The sequence below is a fragment of the Bombus affinis genome, chromosome 13 (assembly GCF_024516045.1).
Source record: "Bombus affinis isolate iyBomAffi1 chromosome 13, iyBomAffi1.2, whole genome shotgun sequence".
NCBI classification, from domain to species: domain Eukaryota; kingdom Metazoa; phylum Arthropoda; class Insecta; order Hymenoptera; family Apidae; genus Bombus; species Bombus affinis.
Window position 1 is genome coordinate 10,746,949 of NC_066356.1, and position 19,542 is coordinate 10,766,490.

Genomic DNA, 19,542 nt, shown 5'->3' on the forward strand with positions numbered 1-19,542 from the left:
TCTGTTGTTACATGCACAGAATGATCTCGATGTTTATCATTTTAAAAACTTTATGATTCACAATTCGACACGAGCGTCGTGCTCCTTTATCGAACCGGACACAAATTTTATACCGACCGTTAGATCGCGGACAAGTTTTTTTTTTTAACAAAAAGCAAAAAGCTACGTATTCGAAGTATCGTACGATAGAAACGACGAGTAGGGCTCCGCAGTTTTCTATTGCAAATTACAATAAAAAGTTCGCTAAAAGATAGCCGTGGAACGCGATAAACCCAGTGCCGACTGAGACTAATTGCTACTCCGATTGCAATGTCCTCGGCTATTATTGTAATTTATAACTTGGGATCATTCGTTCGCGCGATCCATCGTTCGATGCAACATCGGTTGCAACATCCGAAGGTACGTGCACCATCGACCAAGATATCGGAAGAACGAAAGTGAAAAATTAGGCCACGCGCTGTTTTTCCGTCGCTCAATTGCTTTCTCATCGTTCCAACTGTAAAATCGACATGCTTGGTTACGATTACTGTTACAGCATGATTTTTGCTGTACATAGACTCACGAAAGTATTCCAGTACGTTCTTTTTTTTTTTTTTTATTTTATTTGGTAGAATTTTACGATCAATTCTCGTTGAGAATTACAAGTAAATTATTCTGGCGTGGTACTATAACTTGGATAATAAGCGTTTATAGTACGTTTGATTCTAGTTGAATCTAATGTTTAAATCTAAAGGGTTTTTAGTTTGCGGATCTGATCCGTCGTGTCGAGTAGTCGGGTAACTAATGGGTTTTGGTGGGAAACATCTTAAAATTTCATTAACGCTATTTTGAGACTCGACGACTCTTACGATTCTATTGGTAAAGTTTTATATTTATATATGAAAATATATACAGAAGTTACAAAAGATGGTATCCCACTGAGGATAGCCATCCACGTATTACTTAATAATTGAGCTTGAAAAATTTGCCGAATGTCCAGCTGGACAAATTGTAAAGTACAAATTAAATAATTAAAAAAAAAAAGAAGTTACAAAAGATACTCAGTGGAACGACGTCTAATACGTTTTGAATAAATACGATTGGAAATCGAGCGGTATATCGAAAAAATTAAATCTCCTTGCCACGATGTTACGTTGAACAAAATCCTTGCAACATGGAATATACGGGTCCTTTATTTACCTAAGATTCTATAATCTCGATACAAAATTTCCTAATAATTCTTCGATACTTTACTGGTTTCCTAATGATATTCGGGTACCTTATTTCCTTTGAGTAGCCTAATACTCGTAAATAGGAATGTACGTGTATCGAACTGACCACCCGCGCGCAACCGGATCGAAGAGGAATCGACCACGAGTGGACCAGGGGAAAGAAAAACGAAAAGGAAGGGACGTTGAAGAAGAAGAAGAAGAAGACGACGAAGAAGAAGAAGAACCGTAGGAGGAAGTTTTTGCTCGGTACACATGTGGCTAGCGGCGATTCGGCTGTGATAAAAGCTCGGCCCGTTGCTCGTGCCTCGCGGCCTCGCGAGACCAACGACGCCGGCCAACGTACATACTGGAACAGCGGCCGGACGAGAAAAGGCCTTCTTCGGCAAGTTGAGCGAATCGCGTGTGCGATGGTGCGCACATCCGCGCCACGAAAGAACGAGATAGAGCCGAGGATCGAGATGTGTCGCGCGTTACGCACGTGCGCTACCCTTCGATCCTTCTTCCTCTCGTTGCCTCCACTCAACGCCCTTTACAATCCTTGTTCGCTGGTCATCGAATTAGCACCATTGAAAACTTTCCATCTTCTTCCATTCTGTCAAAAGCCAGATCTGATGACAAAGCGGATTATCACGGCCCTTTTTTTCTGTTAATTATTGTGAAATTTTATTTTATTGAATAAATTCCAATACCAATTGTACCATAGTTCGACTATGTGTACTATGTTTTTTATTTTATTATTATTTGGGAGAATTTTATTTGGGATCAATTCTCATTGAGAATTACAAGTAAATTATTCTGGCGTGGTACCGTAACTATGTTTGATTCTAGAATGTTCGAATCTAAAGGGTAACGTCTTTTTAGCCCGCGGATCTGATCCGTCGTGTCAAGTAAGATGTGTAGCGTGTGACGCGATGTTTTACGTAGACCGTGACAACGTTCATTTCAAATCGGGAGATTTGTTCCCGAAGAATTAAAAGTCCCGAAACACTTTTCATTTCGACGCGAAGGCAAATGAAATTTGATTTCGGAATATCGACCCTCGAGATCGTGGAAACCTCTGAAGAATGTTACAAGTGGGTGCAAGGATTTACGAGTTTTCCAGAAAATCGCGGGTCGACGTTTTTACGACGTCGTTCAACGGTTCTCGCTCGTAAAATTCTAGCTCTTGGTTGCGTCGATACGTTTGGACCCGATAACGACCAGACCTCGATTAAACGAGTGGTCGATTTTAAATAGTTATTTCCGCTCTCTCGATTTATTTTTCTCTTTTTCCCTCGGTTTTCTTTTCGTCGCGTTTCTTTCTCAGCGAAATACATCCTTGCGAGTGAAATTCTACAGCTATATTTTCTATCAAGTTCTACCGTTCCGTCAAAATAAAACAACGTCTGTAACTATTACGTAGACGATTTATTTCTATTCGAGTTCGTTATAATTTATTTAACAAAGCGATACAATTTAATAAAAATAATCGATAGTTTCGAATATTGAAATTCTACCGAGTAGATCGCCAATGTCGAGTATTGGAGATCTACGAAGCTTCGTTAATATTTATCGTTTAATATCGAATTACTCACCAATTGGATTTACGATCGAAGATGGTGGTGGAACGTGGCGCTGTGGGTCACCGCAACTGCTCGTAAAAGACCAGTGACTTGTTTCGTCTAATAGCTCAAAACATTGTCGGTGCCGCGTAGCTGCCACCGCCTTTACGCTCTCCTCGATAAATTTTCTCGCGGTCCTGTCAAAATAACGTCAGACCGGACCAGGAGAGAAAGGAGGAAGGAGAATAAATCTCGCGTGATTTCGTGGCCGTCGAGGCACGCCGGCCACAAGTTTATCGACTCGAAACACGAGAACGACCATGTCCCGTCTCGTGGCCCAATTTGCCAAGGATTTCTTTTACGAGCCACCGCTCAAGTCGCTGAGAAGAAATAAAGAAAAAGTAGTGAAACTCGCTCCTTCTCGTACATCCGTAACAAAATGGACCTAGGTTGGCCTAAGTCTACGACTGCATCGAATATCGTTCTACGTCCAAGGACGCGTGGATGCGTGCGCACGGTTGTATTATCGCATCGATGATCATGACGAACCTGAAAGAAATGCCAGACGATGAGAGAATTGGCTTCGATACAGGTTTCAAGAAGCTATCCTCGCTACACCGTGGGCCTAAATTCGAGACATAAACGAAGTCGAACGAGGAGATCCTTCGGCCCCGAATAAAACAAAAATTAAGAATAACGAGATACTTTAGAGGCTTTAGCTTTCAGAAGACTGAATTTGTAAATTCGTCAAGTACGATCGGTCAAGTTCCAGCTAGACGAGCGTATTCAGGCCCACGCTGTACGGTATTTGTATCGATACCACTTAAGAGCAAGCGTATCGAGTTTCGTGCGATTTGATAGTATTCTCGTACGACTAGAAAAATGCTAATACTGTGAAAATGAAAGACGAAACCCGACGAGAAAACGCTTCATCGAAAGACCAAGGTACGTGCGAGTAATTTTCGCAGCCACCGTGTATTACGTGGTCACCTGGTGGTAAACTCGATCTGTAGGAACAAAGTGGAGAAGAAAAGGGGTTAGATTCCGGCGATCGAGCTGGAGAACACTCTCGTCGTCCTTTCCCCGAGCTGTCAAGAATATGATGCGCTAAGAGGGTCGAAAGCAACCCATCGTCTAAGAATCATGACGGTGTAGATGACTGTTAGGACGGATACCATCTCTAGAATCTAGAGTTTCTCTTCTCTCTTTCTCGCTCTTGTCTGGATGCGTTCTCTCAAAATTCCACGGCTGTAGCTCGAACGTTTGGTTTTTCTTAAGTTCGGTTCGTTTGACACTTGATAGCGCTCGAGCATGCATACATGGCCGGCCGCATAGCACGATGCGTTCCGAGTTCGCGCGGGATAGCCTGCTGCTGCAGCACTCGCGAGCCATCTTCTTTCGTTTCTTCTGCCTTCCCTTCTTTCTTCGCTTCCGCTTCTCTAGTTTCTTCGGCCTCTCCGCGAGAAGTCGTTTCTTGCCGTTGCTTCTTCGTTCGATACCATCTTCCCGTTTGATAAATCACTACCGGAAATTCCGACAAAAAACCACGTTGCTCGTTCGTGCTCTAGATACTCGATCGACGGCCCAGCAGCCTGCATCCGCTTGTTTCCTCGAGAAAACCACGAAAACAGACCACGCTCGTCTGATTTTTCTTCCTCTTCGATGTTCTTTCGAATAACATCGATGCTCTTATCGGATGAAATTTGCCTCGGTGTCAAGACACAGCGGATCCGAAATATTAACTCGCAGATTCGAACATATACGATCAGTCACGAAAATCTACTAAAAATAGATGTACGGCGTATACATCGAAGATATCTTTACGTAAATCTTTTCTTTGGCGAGGTCAGTGGGGCGTTTCCTTTTTAGTCTTCTTCCTATCAGAGTTTTGCTCGCTTCAGCAGCCAGCTGCTTTGGATGCGACGTCGTTCTTTGCTTGTATTTTTCCGCGTACCTGCCGATCTCTTCTTTGGCCGTTGGTATCTTTGATTCTTTGCGTACATCTTCGTTTCTGACATACCATGGGACGTTGGCTATCGTTCTCAGTATCTTCGATTGTAGCGACTTGTAGTTTATTTATGTGGCTCGTTGCTGCTGTCTTCCATAGCGGTATTCCGTACGTCCAAATTGGTTTTACTATCGTTTTGTAGACTTTTAGTTTATATTCTATGCTGAGTTTAGAGTTTCGACTAGTTAGCCAGTACATTTGTCTTCTTTTTATCCGTATTTTGTCTATAATTCACTTAGTATGTTGTTCCCATGTAAATTGTGTGTCTAAGTGCAGTCCTAGTGTTATGTGCGTGCTATTCGATTGGAAATTTGGTGGTTATAACACAGATGATCGACGAATTTAGGTCGATCCGGTGACATCGTAGGGATTTATCTAGTCTAAACCAATCATTTTCAGTCCTCGCTTTCCCCTCATTTTTCCAACGACCGTACCAGATATCGTTGTATGATCACCGCAGTTTCCATGAACGTGGCAATATCGATTGGAAAGATCGAGCAATTCTTTGCTTTATAGCGTTCCTCCATCTTTTCCTCTCCTCTTGTAGTCGTTTTCTCCTCGATGAATCATAAATTTCGAGGCGCGCGCCGTGAAGCGCGTGCTGCGACGTGCAATGCTCGCGAGACAGAGGCTCCTTTGTGCGTACAATTTATTTATCCGTCAACAATTACACCCTGAGACGGTGAATGAAGAAGGCACGCGATCTCCGTGATTCGATCGTTTCCAAGATCCGAGAGGAACGCGCGTTTCCTGTCCCATCCTCGTCGTGTCTCTCCTGCGATGTATTTCAGCGACTTCCAAACAAAATCAGCTTTCACAATGATCTCAGAATCAAATCTATCTGTCAAATCATTGTGAAAACCAGTTTCGTCTTTTACGGTAGTCTTATGTGCGTTGAACGATGATCGCTATCGTCGACTACCTGTCGACGATTTTCCCGTGCTTTGTCCCATAGCGAGTTGTTAGCAGCGAGTGAAACCTAATTTTCAACGAGGCTATCACGGAAAAAGTCATTGCGAGACCTCGGATATTCATGCAAATTATTATATCTACGAGTTTCTACGATTAAACGGATAGGTAAGTATTATAGTTTGAATATTTTATACATTTTTCTATGTTACTTGAAAATTCGCAGTCTAATAATCACGGCTACGTCCTAATAACGAACAAACTTTCTATGAAATGTGTCGATATTGGAGGAACAGCTGGCAATCTAGCTTTTCTGTTTGATCATTGAGTTTGCAGCGGTATTACGAATCGAATAGAGCCGTTGACTCGCTTATGTTACGTCTAAAACAAATAAGATTAATATTACTATCTTTTGACAATCTTTGTTTCACGCTGAAGATTAGCGATGCCATCTATGGTTCGCAACTTCTTCGTTCAGTTAATTAAATGTTATGTACCGATGGAATATCTTAAATTTGTAGGTTATATTTGGAAATGTTTGTCTCGGACTGAATCGGTAGATTGTGCGTGGTTGCAAATACGTTTTCCTTCTACGTTCTTCCAAAAAATTGTCCGATTCTTAGCCAGGCTAAGCATCATCGATTAAAGAAGCCTTGTATTTTTCAGACCGCACAACATTTCCATTATCGTGGAATGCGATAGCGCGGCTCATTAATAACGAGGCCGCGATGACGGAGAAATCGTAAATCCATACAGGAGCTAGAGTCGGCCGAGTTCTTTTTCTCTTTCATTTTTTCTTTCTTTTCTTTTTGCAAGCTCACGCTAATAACCGAACGTGAGGATCAATCGACGTATACTATTTTGCACGTGCGTTATCGGCAAGTCGATAACGCGTTGACGGTTACACCAGGCCCTGATAAAGATACGACGTGACCCTGCGACCCCATGACGATTCCGTGGAACCGGACAAGACGAAGGAAAAGAGCCCTGGACGATCGCGAAAGTATAAACGGCAAACAACGACGAGGCTGACCCTGAGAAATTCGCGTTGTAGGATCTCAACGACCGATGATATTTCTCTGCTCTTCTGTTTGCATAAAGTCACGAGTTTAACAGATACGAAATTGACGAAGATATACGACGCGAGATATCGTAACGATTCGTAACACTGTATAGATTCGTTGCTGGTTACGCGTATCCTATCGAATCCTTCCGAGAACCGTTTCGTCGTTTTTCTTTTATCCAATTAACGCGATGCGATCACGAGACACGCTCCTTCTCGTTCAGCCGGTCGTAAAAGTTAACGAGCGAGGTTTGCCACGATATCGCAACATAACCGATTGCTGAAGGTCTTTGTGCAAAAGTTTGAGCAACGGCTTATTAGACGAACAAGCGGAATTTCGTTACATCTTTCGATTATTGTTGGTTGCATTGAAATTCCCTCTAGGTTGAAGAAAAAGTCTATCAGAGTTATTTTTTATACCTGAACGTGTTGTCCATCAACTTCCGCAAAAATATAAAGTACCGACACGGTAGACGATCGCGTTATCGACTGGTGGTTTCCGAGTTGGCTTACTAAACGAAGGTATAGGTGGTAGTCGTTCGTATTCGCTGCTGCTTCACCAGCGACGCGATCTTCGTTACCAACAGTGTTCTCTACCTTATCTACCGTTGAGAAACGGAACGTTCACAAGCAAACACGTTCTCGCGTAGAATGGAACGTGCTGCTATAGTTTTCCGCCTACCGTATACGTCATTCCCGACATAGTGACAAGGAGGAGATACAATTTCCCTTGAAAATATCGCGATATTTCCCTGTTGAAAGTAATTTTTGAAATTTCATCGGTTATTACGTCGCGGTAGGTTTTTTCCACTGGGTGGAGCGGTGGTGGGAAAAAGGATTCGAAGAAACGGAGCGAAGGCTATCACGCGACAGGGCGTAGTAAGAGGAAGAGAGGCATAAAAGTCATTCAGTCCACTGTCCAACCATTGATAGAGGCGACGAAGCGAGGTCAGCTATTTGTACGCGTGACAGACCCCTCCAGAGAATCTCGCGTGCAGATGTGGATCGAGGTACACGAGCATACATATACGCATGTATGCACGCGTACATCACACGCATCGTCGATCAGCATGCGTTTTATCCAGGCTGCGAAAATTCTTTTCAAATATATACAAATATTACACGGACGCGAATCCTCGGATCAAAAAATCCCAGGAAACACACATTATATAATCCTTTTTACAATCTCTCTTATAATTCGCAATAACATATTCGTCTTCCTTTATGTCCGTTCCTTCCGCGAAAGAGCCATTCGATTTACGGCAAATGGCTGGCTGACTTTTCCATTCCATCGAGCAATAATCAAAATGACGCGGTGCAAACGCTCTTACGTAACTACACGTTATAGTCGAAAAATATTACGAGATCGTTTATGCACGTATACGCGCAACGAAGGAATCGGCACGCGGCTCTTTTGTTCGATCATTATCAACGCATCATCGAAATCACGTACTTACGTAGTAGAAAAGTTTTTCCATGCAGGAGTGGCGCGGGGAACACCTTGACAAGGCTGCCACTCTTGGAATTCGTTTCTCCCTCGGCATTCCGACGAAGTGCGTAATTGAACGAGCGAAACAGCGCATCGCGGTGAATAAGCGTGGACAATGAGCGAGACGGAGAACCGAAGAGCAACTAGTCGAGAGGAATATTACGCGGGATGAAACGAGTGAAAAGGAGTGTCGAGAAAACCAGCAACGATTATGTGTGCGATACGAAAGGAGGGCAAATTCGAAGCATCGCGAACGACGATCGCTTTAGCACGGCGTACAGGATGTTCCGGTATTCGCGATACAATCGGCAAGAAGGTGATCCTACGCGAAAAAGAACAAATTAAAACTATAGAATAAAATTTTATTCGAGCGCTTTATTCGTGTTTGAAAATTTGATGAAAATCAAAAGCATTGGAACCTGGCTGATTCCGGTCTGGATGGAAGCGAAAAACCGACAAGAATTTGTTCCACGTATGAAAATAAGTAAAAAATGTGGATAATAAACGATACTTTTCGTAGGATGTTTCGTTTGCGAGAAAATGAAACTAGAAACTTGATGGAGCACGCGTGAACCAACCGAATTCTTAATTAAACGCGGAGAAAATTCTGCTTTCTTTAAGACCAGGCTTTCGAGTCAGTTTTCTCGAAAGTCTGAAATGATTTCCAAGCCTGAAATAAAAGAAAAGAAAAGTGTATTCTATATTCTCGATCCATTTTTTAAACACGGAACCAGCCCCTCCTCGGTTCTACCATCAATACTGGAACACCCTGTGTATAGCTTTCTAGTCGGGCTTACAAGGTCGACCGTTCACCGTTCCACGAAATTCGCGACACGTTCTAACGTAGCGACGGTATTGGTGAGGAATGGCAGCTCGTTCCGTGGCACAGGAAGCTCGTCATGGAATCGAGCGTTAAATACGTTCGGTACGCCGATCGAAGTAGTTGGCTATCGAGAGAGGCAAGGAAGGAGAAAGAGGGCCACGAGACGAAACGTCGGCAGAGGTTGCTGAACTTTCTACGAACGATTAGCGCGCGCGCACGATGGCATCGTTCGCATCGGTAGTTTAGCCAGAAAACGGAGCTTCGGGGGCATATTGTCACGTAACGTGCGCGCGTGGAAGTCGAACAGCATTCCCTTCGCGTGGTCGTTGCTCCTACTTTCGCGGATTCATCATGGTACCGCTTTCAAGTTCACTGATCGTCCGAAACTTTCGACGCGTGATCCTGCGTCTATTAAGCTGCGTCCTCACCGAGCCAACCAACGACCAACAACTTTTTCTCGCCTGCTGTTGCTGCATGTTCCAAACGGTAGGTAGCCAACTCTCGGAAGCCTGCGATCAACTCCGTCATTTTCTAACTTTCTCGGTTTCATCATCTGCAAACGTGATTATATGGTATTAAACATCTCGAAGAAACAAATTATTTACAAATTATCTTTATAAACTTATTTATCGCAAAAAGATAACATAAATAAGGATAAATTCCAGTTCGCTGCACGCTTTCTTTTTTTTTTTTTATTTTTTTTAAATTATGGAGTTAATCGATGTAGCTTGCGAGCCGCACGAATACCAATTTATAGAAACATATTGTTCAGCATCGAGACGGTATAATCAGAGGAACGTGTCAAAGCGATATTCGTTCTTGGTATTGTAGCAAGTTGTCTACGCGCGAATGTGTTGTGAAACAGTGGAGAAACTATACGTATCGAAGGAACGTTGGTTTCTTTATTTTCCTTTGATCTTTGTCGAAACAGGCAACAGGTAGTAACCCTTTTGTTACGGAACCACGGAAACGCGAAGAAACAAAGAAGATCGGGCAACGATCAGCAACTTTTTCAACAAGTATGGCACATGGACGAAAAGTTTTTCGTCGCTGCTTCCTTCGGTGATCAAACAGCTTGGAAAAAATACGAAGAGACACCGAGCGATAAACAATGATTTTTTCAAAAAACACGGCACATGGACGATAGGTTCCTTGTTGTCGAGGACTTTAGAACGCCATCCTATGGACCATCGACTCCTTTCCCTTTTGCTTTCTCTTCGCTTCTCGTCGGACGTTGTAGCCGATGAAAGGCGAAACGTGGATGGATGGGGAAAGCATCGTGGAAAAGATGGACAATGTCGTAGCGGATAGAGGACCGCGTGGGCCGTGCGATTCCGCGACACTCGGGTACGTGGATCGCGTCATCCTTCTATTCTCGGATCGTCTAATTGTTCTAATTAAGAGGATTGCAGCTCTGGAATAACTCGACGAGTTTATATTTGTCCATGGACGCAGATGCGAGCGAAACGTGTTAACGGGTTGAAGAACGAGCAGTAGCAACGGCAGAGACCATCGAAATGAAACCGTTGCCGGGACGAAGATGGACGACGCGATGTTCTACCTTTGATCGTTTACGCTTTACATCTCCCGGCACCGACCTCCTTTTGCGAAGTTGGTTGAAAAGCCGTGGACTACGTTTAGACCGGAGATCTTTCTCGAGTGCTCTCGGGACTCTGATCCGGTTGGCAACTGGAGAGAAAACGAGGGAGGAGGAGCGAAAAAGAGGGAAGAGAAGGAAAAGAAGCGAAGAAAGAGGATGAAACGATAAAGCCGAGAAGACAAAGTCGAATCGAAGAGGTAGGAGACTAAGGGAAGCAGCGAGTCAACGAAGTAGGCATTTACGAAAATATAGGACGTAATTTTTCGAATACAGTAGTCCTGCATTTATCTGAACTCGTAGAGGGACAAATATGTACAATTGAAGTCCATACAATAGAAACTCGCCAATTTCTCCCACTGTCCACTATACTTTGTTCGTATAATAAAAGTTCGTGTTCGGATAAGTGAATCGAACCGGCAAGAGTTGATCGAAAATCAATTTCGTTCGACTAAATTCGGTCCTAATGGGTGACGATTCAACGACTACGATTTGTCTATAGACGAACGGTCTGGAATTCTCAAATAAGAAAATCGGTATCGGGCTGTAGATAAGAAAGTGAGAAGAAGCGATAGATAGCGGCAGGTAGGTAACGGTGGATGCAATTTTTATCGAACAGATAGGCGAGATGTGCGTAAAGACGAGGCGGACGGAGCAACAGAGCAACGAATGAAAGAGTGGGCAAAGAAACTAACGCGAACAGAGACGAAAACGGAGAGAAAGACAAGGACGAAGATGAAAAGGAAAATGAAGATGAAGAGCGAACGACTGACGAGGACTCCCCTGGCGAAGAAGTAGGAGGAAGAGTAGAAGGAGAAGGAGAACGACCACCTATACAAGGACCTACGCGGCCAGTGGGAATGGAATGCAGGTACGAGTCCAGTCGGCGACTTTACTCTTGCCTCCTCACCTCCTGATCAGCCTCCTTCACCTTTTCGTTCTTTTCTTCTTCCTCCTCTTCTCTTCTTTCTTCTCTTTTCTCCTCTCTTCTCGATGCCTCTACTAGGGAGCAGACCCGCTGCTCACCGAATCACCGTCGTGTTCCACCTACCGGCTTCACCACCTACTACTACTCCGCAGCTCGTACCACTTCTACCATTCTATACCGCTACTACTAATAATGATATCACCGCCGCTATTGTCACTGTCATCTGCCCCGATGCGGTCTTTCGCATCTACTCACAAACTAGTTATTAATTCTCGCGTTATGATCATTTTGGATCGCGATCGTTCGCTGACCAAGTATCCTAGTTTTTCTATTATACCGTATCGTGCTATGTATGCGTAAATATAATGTACGGCCACTGTATGTAATAGTGGCGATAGTCGAGTCTCGTTACAACACGCTAACGATACTTTTTAACGTTTCGTACGAAACTCGTAATATATTCATTGCTGATCGTCGCGTCAATTTTGGAAAAATTCATTGGGTGTTTGGCAGAATTTGCGAAATTGATGATAAAAAGAAATATACAGACGGAATGTGGGAATAGAAAACGACGGAGTTTTTCTTTTTTTACAAGGAAAGCGTGAAACTGACGCGTGAAAGCGGGACGACGATAATTCGAGATCGAATTTGGCGATTAGGGTCGATCACCCAGCAGCGGTGGCGGTGGAAAGGGTCTGCGAGTGGAATGCGGTCGACGCGAGGCCCTGCCGTGGGAGACAGCCGAACCACTACACTGACTTACTAGTACATACATCCGGATTCGTTGTTGACCATGCGATTCGTTGATTTATCAACCTAAACGACTCTTCTATTCTCAGCTAACCAACTCCGTTCCTTGTTGGTTAATTTCTTCGTTTCGTCGCGTAAATACGCGATTAATATTCGATTCGCAAGAAAGTAAACGACTTACTCGTACAAGTTCGTTTATCGCGAGAAAATGCCGCAAATTATTATTTGTAAATTCTAAAGTAAATTTAAAAGGCTTCTGAACGGGTCTGCCATTAACAGCCTCGTTTCCTTGTCCTCTTCGATTCTATCTTCACGAGCCTCGCGTCGAATTACGAGAAGGCATTCGCCTTATGAATCGCTCGAAGATGGATTCGTCGTCGATATCCTCGAGTGTAGTGGAAGTACGCCACGGGTATCATCGTGCGAACGACGCACGGAATACCAAACGAACACGGCGGAGAAACGATAGGAAACTTCGGTTGGCCGCGGTTAGCACGGTTGCTCGACTTTGCTATTCTCTTGTTACTATTCGCTCTGCTGGACTTTGTCTCGGTCTATAGAATCTACGCGAATAGGCGAGGAACGTTAAGGATCTCGATCTCGATCGAATATCGAGAAATACCGATGCTTCCGCCGTTCAAGGTGGCAAGACGAGCGGTCATCGTTTCAAGGTTACGAATACCGATGTCCGTCGCCATTATAATATGATAATTCGCATCGATGATTCTTCGATGAATAATGGAGGACTAGTGGCGTCGTGTGCGTTATGTCATTGTCAATCTCGGCGCGTTACGATACGCAGGAACCGCTTCATAATAGATCAGCCACGATTCGCGTCCCCGACGTTTCCTCGTTTCGTTTTCGCGTCCGATTTATCGTCGTTACCTTGAATCCCAAATCAATCCGCTGTCCTGGATCGTTTTTCGCGTTCGATCGGAAAGAAATAAGATCGTTGCTCTGTTTTCAACGGATTCTGCGCGTGATTTAGAATCTCGCGGTTTTGCGAGTCAATTGCGATCGAGCTGGATAGCGTTCTTCCGATTTTTGCGCGCGTTTCTTTGCGGTTCTTGTTGAAAGGCAAATATTTTCACGCGAAATAGTTCTCGTGGTCGGCCGTGTTCAACGAAGCTTGTTCCTTACAAACACGAATTTCCAGGAGGAATTCTCGATAGTCCATACGGACCATTGAATTTGGATCGAGGATGAAACGCGGCGGAATTGGAACAGACATAGCAGGCATTTAGGTATCTTCGAGGCTGTCGATTCTAGACGCGCGATCGGAACATTCTTGCACGATTGTCAAATACCCATGCGCGATAGTGACAAGCTTGGAAATCAATCGGCAATGATAAATAACGAGACTTTTAAATATTGTACTAATATTGTATCGATAAATTTTGTACAAGAAGATGCGAACGTCGTGTCGTTCTTTAACCAAAAATGTCTATGATCGAACGTTTGAAAATGAACGGCGAATGTAAATGAATTTCAGATAAATTTCAGAGAGAAGCAAAGGAACGAGAACGAATTCGATGATAAGTATTGGCGAACGAAAAGCAGACCAACGGATGGTCAATTGCAGGTGCAACGCAGTCCTTGCGAGTTCCACGCTTTTCTATATCTATACGCGTATACGTCCATGTGCATAGAAACGTGCACGCGTATACGTAGAACGGCCATAGTCTCAGCGTGGGACCAAAGCGACTCAAAAAGTCGCACGCCGTGCAGAGGCTCTCAGGCAACGAACGCGGCGAACTTGAATGCGGCTCGCGAATAGAGAGACGAACCGCGGCTTCCACGAAATCTTCAATGCACCTTTCAACCGTGGGCTCGACCGTTTCAAAGAGTTTGCCTCCCTACGTCTTCTATCTTCGATCCATCGAACTCGCAGCCTGCGACGAGAGAAACCGGCTACGCAAATTTTCGATCCTCTTTGGTCAACAACGTTTCAAACTTCTCGCGATTGTTCACCAGCAAAAACCGTTTTGACCCTGCGAAACTAACTTCTAAACGCTTCATCTTCTTCCCTTTCGATTCGTAACTTCGGGACAGAGGGTCTGGTTTCTGGATGTTGGAAACGTCGTTGTGATCTCGCTGGATGAGTTTCAGAGGGGCACAATGGATGCTCGTTTGAATCGTTGTAGTCATGCTCCTTGTCGTGATTATAGTCGATGCGGTTGTCTACGCAACGGTATAATTCGTCGTAACGAGAGCAGCAGCTGGTGTTCCTGTCCAGGTGAAGAAAAAGGAGCGTGTGGAAGAAAAGAAAAAACAAGGGAGGGGGAAAGAGAGACGGAAGAATGAAAGAAAAGACGGAAGCGGACGCGGCAGAGGAGAGGAGCGAAAAGAGCGAACTCTGAGAGAGCGCTTCTCAGGCTTTTCCGCTCGCATTCCCACTCGCGTTCGGTCTAATCGCGATGAAGAAAGAAGGTAGTTGGGGCCCGTGGGCCCGAAAAAGGGAGCTCGGGATGGGCACGTGTCTCGAACAGGACATCTGCCTCTAAAAAGGACCCACTGTTACGTCCCTATTATATCGTTTACCTTAGCAGCGAACCGCGTCCCATCCCTTCCTTTCGCGTTCTTCGTCTTCCTTTCCCTCGCTCCGAGAGAGCGCGTCTAAGACGAGCAGCTGCCCTTTTCCCTCGTAAACCGGACTACACACCTGCCCTTCTTCCAGTGTTAGGAGGGTGACCGTTAACCAACTCCGAGGTAATCGTCGTTTCACCGGACGAAAGCGAAAAACCGTTACTGTGAAATCTTCACAGATACCTGGATCATTTACGAGAGAAAGAAGAAAGGAAGAAAGAAAGAAGGAAAGAAAGAAAGAAAGAAAGAAAGAAAGAAAGAAAAAGAAATCTGTGTGGTCGGAAAAAGGTCGGAATAGACGAACGGATGGACGAGAGCGGAAGAGCGTTCCAGACGACCCGATATAACGGCGCCTACCGGAAGAAGCCGCGGATGATCGGTGCCCGGTAGTCTTGCCGAGCTAAAACAGCACGCGTGACCGTTTTAAATGCAGTACGCGTGCACGAGACTGGTGGAATCGGCAGCGGCGAATTGGCCAGCGGCTTTCGAGGATGGTCAGCGATTGTAGGTGACGGAATGTAACGAGCGTCGCGGTGCTTCTATTTCTGCGCGTCGGACGTCGACCTGCAGACGGCTTCCAGACTACACGCGTTAATAACCACCACGGTGGACCTCGGAGAGAAACGAGCCGCGTCTGTCTCGATCCATAAACACGTGCCTAGATCTTTCCGCGTATTACGAGCTTCGCGAAAACTGGGTCGTCCACTCGGTCTCACTACGAAACATCGTTTCTACTGTACGGCGCGCCGCTATTCGACTAAATCCTCGACGGAGCGGATTCAAAAATATACCGACCAGAGTCGACGGTTAGACGCGACGGATCGCAGGATGGGTTCTTAGAAGGCATACCTTGCTTCTGGCACGCGTATACTCGCGCGACTCTCTATCAACTGCGTGGAACGTGGGTTTAAACGGCTAACAGAATGTCTCAGCCAAACATTTCTTACGACTTTCTATCCGAGATCTGCAACAGAAAGGAAAACAATCTCTGTAGGTGTAGGTGTACGGTCAATCGAAGGTAAAAAAGCAGGTCAAAATCGATCGTCGTGTATCGGAAAGGAGAGTGAGGTCGAGAGAGTTTCACCGAAGGGAAGTTTCGAAAGGGGCGGCACTGTCGTCATCGGCATTCTAACCGAGCTCGTCCGCTTTTAAATGAACGACCCCTCGACAACGAAATCGTTTGGGTACGCGCTTATGCGTATGCATGTATTGCACGAACGTGCATACGGACGAATACCTTCTAGGTACGAAAGGAAGCCAACTTCCTTCCTACGTTCGATGTCACGCGCACCACCGTTTATATAATCCATCCTGTGACGTCAGGCTGTTTAATCCATTCATTACTGGATCATTGCGCTCTCTCTATCCCTCTCTCTCTCTCTCTCTCTCTTTCTGCGCTATGTAGAAGCATGTATCAGAACGAAGGGAGAAACGACAAAGAACGCATCCGATATCGAATGATTCGTCAAAAAATTTGCGAAATATATTTCCACGTGTACCTTGCTACGCGAGTATACGAACATATGTATGGTGTAATTCGATTAAAAACCTGATATTGTTATCATATTTTCAACGTTCTGATAAAAGAACGTTTCTCAGTTGTTGATTGCCTAATCACGACAGTCGTATCACGTTACGGTGGTGGAGAAATTTCAATGTTCTATATAACACACACCCGTGAAACTTTTCTACGGTAAGTGTTGAAATACCTTCGCGAACCTCTAGATTTTCAGTAATCTGAAAGTGTCCAAATGTATGTACCAATGCACACATAAAGTATTCTGTTACGGATTCTATCTTGGCCTACGGGAAAATCAGTTGAGATGGGTGGAAGCGTGTGCGTTGTGTGGTAACGACGAGTGGGCGGACACGTATCCGATACCGATAGAACAATTCGAATCTTCGCTAACCGAATCTCGTCGATAGAGAACTGCGTTTATCGCAACTTCCTCCGTAGCTTGGTACAAAAGTTCCCCTTTATTAGAATCACAAAAATGCCAAATATAAACCAAGTGAACGTTCCCATCTTGACATTGTTTTAAACGCGATGAGGAGTATCAGAATCGAGGTTTCTCGAGTTTCGCAACGTCCGGTATTCCGGAACGGTCGAACGAGGGTTTTCCTCGATCGACGCTCGCGAAGAGGAACACGAGGCCAGTGAATAGACTTAAAGAGTCGCGGTTGCACGCACACCGCTCCGAATGATAACGAGAGAAGTAGAAGCGGAACGTTGGCGGAATAACGATCGTTTTCCGTGCAACCGTATCTTCGTGTGCCCTCTCCGGACAAAACTTATTCCGGTGTGGTCACCTCTGACGTAAACGTGCTCTCTGCCACTCGATAAGAATTCTGACGCCGCGCATTCACAGCCACGGACGAGGGAAAGGGGAAGCCTAACGCGAAGGGGAAAGGGGCCAACCAACGGAATCGGATATCGATACGAGCAGTAAAGATTACGAAACTGAACTACGCTAATAGCAAATCGTCCATGCAATAATCTTCGACTACCAGATAAACTAAATTACATACCTACGTCATGTTTTTCCTTTGTAATGACTAAATTCGATGTTTATGCAAATTTACATTTTAACAAATGTAACTAGAGGAATGGTGCGAACCTATGCGTATTCGGCTGGACTCGAAATTCAGCGAACGAGACTTTAAATAGGATGTTTGTATCAGTAAATTTTGTAAAAATAAGCCAAGGGATAGAAAATTAGGATTTAAATGAAGCAACATTTAATCTAGAGAACGTAGCAAAAATAATCGGTAAGCTGCTAAAATTTTTAAGCGATTTTACACAGCTGTAACACGTGGTATAATGACGTATTTCGATACGAAGTGAATTCGGACGGTCTCATTCAGTCGCAACGATGTGTAGCGGCTTGACGCTAATCGCGTGCCACGTGTAGCACACGGTAACGCGTTTAAGCGAATAGTAATTTAGACGAGTGCGGGACAGAAGGTGAAGAAGGGTAAAAAGAGTATGTTAAAGTTTGCACGGATTCCTTTCATTTTACTCGTGTCGGTAGAATCTGAAAAGACCTGTTGCGCGTGCTGCTTTTCGTCGTTTCCTTTCACGACGATGCGTGGATGTGGACACGCGAGCTCACGACGATTTCCTGCGAATGCACATATATGTACACGTACGTTACACAGGTATTTACGCAACTAAGCATTCGAGCTTGGCGCAGGTGGCGCTATGACGCAAACGATTTATTGCTTATTCGCCGTCTGCCTGATATCGAAACCGTCGTCTTTAATACAAAAAATAACGGGCCTTCGTTGTTTAATTTCGTCTATCAATTTTGCAAGCGAACGCGCCTAATCGCGGTCGAACTTTCGTTGCCGTTGTGAAATTTGAAGCGATGTATGGACTGCGGCGAAAGTAATAATACGCATACGTTTTGTCGTTATAAATAAATATGCAAATACCTGATGTTATTTTCAGTTTGCCGTAGGCTTTGAACTTTTACGTCGTAATTTTACTCTTGTTTCAATATTTTGAGATTTTAATATTTTAATGTTTTGTCGATAGACCGGAAACGTTTAAGCAAATTCACATTTTTGTGAATATTGGTCAAGAAATGCAGTCTAAATAATGGTTTGTTTCACCTATCACGTATTATCGCGAGTACGTTGCCTTGAATATTTTATACATTTATGTATTTTTTTTTACGTTATATTAGAAATATTTGCATCTAAATTTCTCGTAAATACATCAACGTTCACAGTCTGATTATTACTTACCATTATAAAATTATTATCGTAGATTGTCCAAAGACTTCTACAAAGTGCTGTATATGCGATTAGCTTCGATTTGTGAGCGGTCTCCGCGCTAATGCTTGGAACAACGCAGCAATAGAGTAGCAGTGACGTCAAGGAGAGAAATCGAAATGTATATGTACGAGCGTAGAAGATTCGCACGGAAGATTCGAGTGCGTTGACCCAGTTCTAGAACGAGCGAAAGATAAACTTCTGGATTAACCAACTGGGCAATGAATTCGACATTTTTTCTTCCCCTGTCTCTTCTTCCGATGATCTGAACTCTTTGTCGCTTCAACTCGCTCGAACGACTGTATGAATCGACGAGGTCTCGATCGCCCAATTATTCGCGTTTAATTACGCGCGGATAATAATCGCGGGATATCGTGGAATCAATAACGAATATCACGTCGGCTGATTTTCACACGCTGAAATAACGGAGTCGCTATCCTCCGCTGGTAATAAACAGGAGGACTAAGCGGCTTGTTAACGTTTCAGCGAGCACTCGTAAAACATTTACCCACGAATGTTACTATCGTGGCTATCGAGGAAACTGGGGTTCGTTAACCTTTCATAAATCGTGTTCGCCAAACCCTGTCTAGGAAAAAGTATACGTCGTGAATCGAAATTCGTGGTATAAGCAAGGTTCTTTGAACAGTTATCTTGGCCATTGGTGTTGTAACCATCCTTCTTTTCTCTTACCCCGTGGAATATTTAACGGATCGTGTAAAAAGATAAAGAAGCAACGATTAGTTGATAGGTGAGTTTACCCTCGAACCTTGAACGGTGAACTGAATTGTTGCGGGAAACGTGTGGGAAAAAGTATTTACTACGAGGCGAACGAAGAGTTTGCGGTTCATTCATGGCGAGTA

General features: G+C 44.3%; 1 long non-coding RNA gene across 1 annotated transcript in view; it reads right to left on the minus strand.

Moving 5' to 3' along the window:
- Nucleotides 1–512: 512 nt before the first annotated feature.
- The window catches only part of LOC126923161 (uncharacterized), a 31,555-nt gene continuing 12,525 nt past the window's right edge, over nucleotides 513–19,542 (minus strand). Inside the window, exons 2-3 of the long non-coding RNA XR_007713059.1 lie at nucleotides 15,755–15,869; nucleotides 513–9,597 (exon numbers count right to left, since the gene is read on the minus strand). This is a non-coding gene — a long non-coding RNA (uncharacterized LOC126923161). The remainder of the gene's footprint in view (nucleotides 9,598–15,754; nucleotides 15,870–19,542) is intronic.